Source organism: Belonocnema kinseyi, chromosome 3, assembly GCF_010883055.1.
Source record: "Belonocnema kinseyi isolate 2016_QV_RU_SX_M_011 chromosome 3, B_treatae_v1, whole genome shotgun sequence".
Classification (NCBI taxonomy): Eukaryota; Metazoa; Arthropoda; class Insecta; order Hymenoptera; family Cynipidae; genus Belonocnema; species Belonocnema kinseyi.
In genome coordinates, this window is record NC_046659.1 from 92797142 (window position 1) to 92805039 (window position 7898).

The 7898-nt window shown below is 31.7% G+C and overlaps 1 protein-coding gene across 5 annotated transcripts in view; it reads right to left on the reverse strand.

Annotated features, from left to right (window-relative positions):
- LOC117170182 (rho guanine nucleotide exchange factor 17) overlaps positions 1–1073 on the reverse strand; it is a 106569-nt gene extending 105496 nt beyond the window's left edge. For 3 of the 5 annotated variants that reach the window (XM_033356771.1, XM_033356768.1, XM_033356769.1), the window contains exon 1: positions 45–1073. The gene's annotated coding sequence lies outside the window, so the exon portion shown is untranslated. The remainder of the gene's footprint in view (positions 1–44) is intronic. The other 2 variants (XM_033356765.1, XM_033356767.1) reach the window with 2 other exon arrangements.
- Positions 1074–7898: the final 6825 nt, after the last annotated feature.

Below are 7898 nucleotides of genomic sequence, written 5' to 3' on the forward strand. Positions count from 1 at the left end.
ATTTCTCAGCAGGATCTTCTCTCTTATTTAAAAAAATAACTTACATCCGTTATCAGTGGAAAAATCGTTAGACTGCATTATATCCTCGATCCGGACTCGGTTTGCGAAGTTTCTCTTATCTCGAGTAAACAATCATTACTCAATCCACATTCGTGAGAATATCTTCAGTATCATCCTCAAGCAGACTGTGCGAAATCCGTATTTCGATTTCATTCCCCGAACACGTTCCTCAATTTCGCTGCGTTGCAGAAATTTTTTCGGTCGAAATTTCACCGCTTAACATTACACGCATAATCGCATCTGATTTCGACGGTTCACGCACTTTTTGCAGTCGTTCTAAAATCAATTTATTTTGACAGTTTTAATATGACTATATTCCATTTTACTTCATTACATTCCTCCGGCGTTGAATCCACAATCCGGTTTTCTGGTCCCAGACGAAAATCGCGTTTCCCTCATGCACATGATCGGTGCATTACTGAGGAAAAATCACATACTCAATAAAAGGCACTTTCACGCACGACTCGCTCAACAACAAAGTGCAAGTATGATCGAGGAAGCGCACGTTTAGAAATCCTGATCATATTTCAATAAAGGTTTAGCATCATATATTATTTTAACTAGTGCACTGAAGTTCATATCTTTTTTCCAGTAAAGAAAGCTGAATAATTTATCATAAGATTTATAATAAAGAGAATAATATATACCTTTGTTCCTGCAATCTACACACATTTCATTGAAATGTTTACCAAAAGTGAAATAAGCGCATTTAACTTGGAGATCATTTACATACTTTAAATCTTCACTTTTCACGAATTTTAAATAAGAAAATTTGTCCGCTGCACAAATTCGTAGTACCAAAGCCAATCACGGTTCCCGAATAAGGATTTTGGAGATACGGAGGTTCGGTTGGAGAAAGTGAGATTGTGGGAACAAAGAAGTTGGATGGAGTTGAATAAAACACTTTTTCCTGAGATTAGATTGAGTTAGGATTAAGTAGAATGAAATGAAACCGGACCAGACTTTGGGCATAGCTAACACGGTGCGCGACATAAGGCCGTCTACGGACCCAACTTTTCACCGACGTACGCACAGCACTGTAATCGAGACGATACTATACTGGTTGGTCTGTGGAACTTGGAAGGGGGTTACATCAGAGCAAAGCCTTCGCCTCTTCGAGGCCACACGACAACAAGGGACCACGAAGATCTTGGAGGCAGAAGATCAGACTGGGTCCGGTACTAAAAGGCTCTGGCATTTGTTTCAAATTTTGAATTTAGCGGCCTTTCAAAAACTATGTTAAGCTTTTTTGAAAACTTTCTCTACCCCACCCCTTCTTCGTCACATATCATCACACGAAGCAAATGAACTTACACACAAATGAACTTACACACCCTCCTGTCCTTTTAAAACTACATTTTTTCTTCGGTTTCTTTCCTAAACGCCTACGATAAAACGCAAATCATACAAGCCTAATACACTGGAATGTGGATTTTGGCATGCTTGCGGGCATGGCCTGCAGTGGCATTCGTCACAAATCCACGGACTCAGAACATAAACAGTCAGGGCAGTTCAGGCTGTTTGTCACGTTTCACTGAGCACCGCCACTACTTCGATCTCTCGCGCCCCGCATCACCAAAATGCAGAGACCATCAATTCTTGGAACGCACAAATCCAGTTCACGGAAATCCAGGTTTTAGTTTATCTTAACAGATTCCACAGCTTAAGGGACTCTCCATACAGTGAAAATAGGGTAATTTGTCAACAAAATAAAAGAATAAATTCTTTTAAATAAAGTAATTGCATAGGTATCATATTGAACTCAATATCAGAAGCTGCAAATTTTTTATTGACTTGTATTGCATTTTTAAGAATATTCTTAAATTTACAAACAACTAAGATTTATTTTCTACTAAAAGGTATGAATTTGCAATAAAAGAGTTGAGTTCTTATAAGATAAAAGGTCGAATGTTTTAGAAAACAGGTGACTTTTATACTCGAAAAGATGAACTTACGACAGAAAAAGATTATTTTTTCAACCAAATAGTTAAATTTTCAATAAACAAAAAAATTAATTTGAACTAAAACAGTTAAATTTAAAACCCAAACAATTGAGTTGAACTTTTGCGCAAGAGAGGAATTTTCAAAAAAAAATATGTATTTTCAATCTAGAACTTTTCCACAAAAAAATGCATATGTAAGCAATTGGTCAAATTCTTAAACAAAAATACTAAACTTCACCAAAAACAGTTTCAATTTTAACCAAATAGTTAACTTTTCCAGCCAACAAGATTTTCAATTCTACAGCAAGAATTCTCTATCGACCCAGGCGGAAATATGATGTGTTGTTTATACATAGTGTGAAGTATTTTAAATAATATTCATTTGTTTTATACACAAAATGAGTTATTTTCCACAAAACAGTGGAGTTTTCTATCCAATTTACCGACACAAAAATTTATTTCCAATAAAAAAAACGAATTATCAACAAAATAGCCAAATCAAACAAATAATAGTTGAATTTCCTCATTGGGTTCAATGAATTCAGTTTGCATTTACTCTTCCTCGGTTCCCCTCTTTTTCCATGTTTTTAAAGAAATTTTCCTTTTTTTTGACCCCCCTTCCCCTAAATCTAAACTAAATTAATAAAGCCCAACGATAAAATCTAAATATATTTTGTTGAAAAGTACTAGTTTACAGTCATTTTATATTTTTAGTGCTGCTATATTTTTCTAATGCATTTTGGCCTGTTAAACTTGAAAATCGCATAAAAAAATTTTGTTTGTAACCCATGAACGAAATGTTCGCTTTTCGAGGAATGTATTGCGTACGGGAAGTAACCAAATCTAAAACTCTGGTAAAAAGCAGTTATAAAAAGACTTTCTAGTTGCTGCGCTTCGGCTCCTTGAGCAACATGATATTTTCTAGCTGCTGCTCATGCGCAATTCGAGCCAGATTACTTATTTTGCTGTTGCACTTGCGAATTTCGATTCAGAATTACTTTCCACGATTGTCAGAATCATAACCTCTCTTCATTTCAACCATCTGTTCACGCTTGAAAGACTGATTGTTAGTAATAAATACTATAAATGGACAAACTTGAAGTGATTTTCCATAAATTTCCGTAAATTTTATTTGACTTTTTTCCAAAAAGCTTTGGAAAACTCAATATTTTAGAAATTTTTTGTAATTTTTTGGTATCGGCTCATCTCCGAGACGTTTCCGGCTGTTACAGCAAACTTCACACTTGTGTGGAACTCCTTACTTTCCGCATTTCTAATACAATATACTATTTATGGGTTGGTTTTCGAAACAGGGATTTTGAAAAAAGAAATTTTTTCGATGATAAATTTAATGCGTAAACCATATCTCAAGTTAGAAACAACCAATCTGGTTGCAAAAGGTATCAAGGTAAAAATCATGGAATATGCAAGTTGCAACGAATATTAGTGCCATCTTTCCTAATCAATTTGGTATTTGAGGTGTGATAAACCCAAATGTTTTAAAAAGTCATTGCTTTAGAAGAAAATACTACTACTACTACTACTACTACTATTTTATTAAAAATTCGTCCCTTTCGCTTAAAAGTTCAACTACTTGATTGTAAATGTAATTGTTTGGTTGATAATTTTTATAATTCATTTTTCTTGGTTTATAATTAATCTTTTCGGGATTAAAAGTCAACGGTTTTCTAAAGAATTCAACTTTTTAGCTTGAAAACTTACCCGGAGTTGTGTATTCCTCGCTGTGTGTTCAACTATATAAGCTTCGATAATCAAGCAAGAATAATGGATTTTGTACACACAAAAAAAGTAATCTTTAATCAAAATTCATTTTCAAACAAGACTGATGATTTATACCATGAAGTGAAAAAAATGGTTTAGCTGGATTTCGTCTTCCAAGAAAACATAGCTGTGGCACCTAGATTTTTAGCTCAATTCTAAAGGATCAACTTTCAACCATCAGTTGAATTTTTAACCAGAAAGCTGACTTTTTCACCTGGAAAAATAAATTTTAAATCAAATGACGAATTTTCAAATAAAAAAGATTAAAATTCAACTAAGAGCAATGGCATTCTTAACCAAATATATTTGAATTTTCAAACGCACGAATTTTTTAGGAGCAGTCGACTTTTCATCAAAAAAGTCCACATTTTCATCCAAGAAAGATGAATTTTCTATTATGAAAGATAAATTTTCTGCCATCAAATATGAATTTTCTACCATAAAAGAGGAATTTACAACAAAATAGTTGAATTTCCAACATAATAATTTAACTTACAAGAAAATAATGGTATTTTTAACCAAATAATTGAATTTGTTATCTACAAAGATCAATTTTTAACCCGGACGATTAATTTTCTACCGAAAGATGATTTTTCAAACAAATCGTTGAACTTTTAACTAAAAGAATGGAATAGTTCAATTTTTAGTTTCAAAAATTACTTTTCAGCAAAATAAGGATTTGTCAATCAGTTGAATTCAAACAAAACAGATGAAGTTTTAACCAAAGTATTTGATTTTTAAATCAAAATGATAAAAATGAATGACTAATTAAGTACTATTTTTTATTCTCAGCTACCATACAAAATTTATAATTTTAATAAATTTATATTATTACAATTCATAATATGTATTGGTATTGAAAATGCGTATCCTAGTGAAAAGTCGCTCTAAGAATATTTGCAGATATAATTTAGACGAAAAATTTTATTAGTCAAAATGTTATTGTAGCTTGTCTCGTTTTTCCAAAAAGTTCTTTTTTTTATTCTCAATGTATTCTTATAACAAAAGTTTATTAAAAATTTGTATTTATTATTGGAACAAAGAATTGTTTATCATTTATGTGTTTTCGTACCTTGTATCATTTCCCCAAAGATTTGATTTTTTTATTGTCAATGCTATTTTTCACGATTAAAACCAAAACTACGCATTCTATCATAAAATGTTTCAAAACAAATTTGTAGATCTTTTTTGGGTGAACAAATTTTGCGTCTTCATTTTTTACGGATAAAGCCAAAACTGCGCGTCTTACCAAAAAGTGAATAATAACAAATTTATAGATATTTTTTGGGTGCACAATTTCTATCCATTTATCTTTTGTCGCAGCTTGCATATTTTAACAGATAAATAAAATTTTAGATTATTTTTTGTTATTCAGCTTAAAATGTTCATTTTCATTTATTATTTTGAATTTGGTATGTTCTATAGCTCTAGTAATTTTTGTCGTATCGAAAAAAATCATTAGGAGAAAATTTTCGTATTTTCAAGTACTACGAATAACCGTTCAGATAATTTTTGATTTTCGAAAAAATGTAGAATCAAACATTTTTAAAATGCTGTCACTTTTTGATTTGTTAACCTTAAGCCTTCAGTTTTTGACACTAAAAGAGAATACAAGTCCAATCTAATAGATAAATTTTTTCAAAAGTTATCGTGCTTACAGACAGACATACATGCGTACAGAGAGACACATTCATAAAAACCTGTTTTTCGGATTCAGGTGGTCTCAAAAAGTGGACATTTGACAAAAACGGGAAAGGGGAGTCAAATTTCACTCAAATCGAATCGCTTCTCTGTTGAGAATGTAATAAATAGAAATATATGAAAATGTGTGAAGATTGGGAAACCTAGGGGCGCATTTTTCCTTAAACCGGCACTGGTAGGATTCTCAATTTTTTCATTCTACTAAACAACGTGTATTCGAAGTTACTAACTCAGAATAAGAGGCTTTGTATTTTGTATAATGATAATTTATAATGTGTTGAAAGGAATTTCGACGTTCCTGGTATCAGGATTCAACTATTTACTAATCATTACCAGAAAAGCATCCTTAGAGATAGTACCTATTCAATAGGGGCCCAATCTGACCAGAAGCCAGAGGAACGTACGAGAAGATTCCTACGCAACTAGCGCGCATTCTCCTTCCTACTTTTCTCTCTCCTTTCGTCCTCCTTACGGTTAGTCTTATAGGGTTTGACTTTAGAAATAGATACAGGTTTCCTGTTCAGAATGTAATTATATTGCACCTGATAAAAAAATTTAATCATAAAAGGTAAACGTTTGATGTAGGCCTAACCGACTGGTTCCTACTATATATTCCCCATTGTCCTCTGTTTTCAATACTTGGTCCATATAATTCCCTGTTTTCAAACGATAGCCTAAAATTTTGAAATTTTAAATAAAATTGAGATGTCCAAACATTTTACTGCTTCGATATCATAAATATCTTGGAATCTTTTACCCAGTATTCCTTGGGGAAGGTCTATTAATTACCTAAGGATGAGTTAAACAATTTTAGAACACCCCCCCCCCCTAATCCTATTATAAGGATTCTTGGGGTTTTTAGGGCTCCTCCACTCACGTTAGGTATCATTTCTTTTAGTAATCGATATATCATCAATGTATTAAATATTTCCAACGTAAGGAAGATTCCAAGGGATTTCAAAAGATTTGAACGAAAATTGAAAAAAAAACATTTTTTACGGAATTTAACGAGATTTACAAAGATTTGTAGGGATTTAATAATAACTTAAGGATTTTCAAAAGATTTTAAGGGATTACAAAAGTCTTAGGAGTTTAGAGGATTATGGGAGATTTAACAGGTTTCAAGAGATTTTTGAGCGATTTCAAAGGATTTTTAAAGATTTGCGAATATTTCAAAGAATTGTAAAGGCTTTCATAAAATTTTAAGATATATAAAGAGATTTCGATGATTTGATGGCATTTTAAAAGATTTTAAGTGATTTCAAAAGAATTCAAGATACGTCCCCGATCAAATTCGAAGTCAATCTTTGAAATCCCTTTAAAACTAATTTAAATCGTGAAAACACGTGAAAATCCACGAGAATCGATCAGAATCTCCTAAAATCTCTTACAATATATTAAAAATTCATTAATATTCCGCCTCGAATTCCTCGAAATCCCTTGAAATCGTTTCCAATATTCGAAAATCCTTTTCTCTAAATTTGAATTAGTCAAATTTGTATTAACTTAAATCAGTGACTGAGTTCTAACTGTGAATCAGTTAATCTTTAGTGATGAATCAGTAAAATTGACGATAATTCATCAGTCATAATAACCGATCTTAACTAAAAGTCAGTCACTGATTGAAATAAGTAAACATTTTCAATTATTTCAAAATATCTCAGAGCATGTCGAAATTTTACATGAAATTTTAATGAATAATACTAGTTTTTAGAGATTTAAAAGTTTTGTCGACGGATTTTATAGCATTATAGAGGATTTTTCGAGATATAATAAATCGCGATATTTCAAGGGATCTAAAGAAATTTCATAATATTTTAACAGATTTAAGAAAAGTTCCGAGGATTTGTAAAGATTTTAAATTATTTTGAATGATTTTAAGAGATCTCAAAAGATTTAACAGAATTTCCAAGTATTCCCGAGTCTTATAAAGGATTTTAAAGGATTTCGAGGAATTTTAATGGGTTTGAAAAGATTGCAATAAATTTTAATATATTTTAAGGGATTTCAAGAGAGTCGGAAAGAATCCTACGAATTGCAATGACTTCAAGTGATTTTGTACGATTTTGAAATATTTCACGGAATTTCTTTGTATTCGATTTCTAGAAATTTGAAGGGATCGGCACAGAATTTAAAATGAATAATAAGAGATTTTGAGGACTTTCCGCGATTTGAAGGATTTTTACAAGATTTACAGGATTTGAAGGGATTTTCGGTTCCGAAGTATTTTCACGAAGATTTCAAAAGATTTCAGGGGTTTTCAATAGATTTTTAAAGATTACAGAGGATATGAAGCGATTTTAACTGACTTAAAGTAGCTATATAAAGGCGGCGTTTGAAGATTTTTACATAAAAGTATCAAAAGACGATTAGAAAAAAATCGAGAAAACTGAAAGAATTAATATTAACATA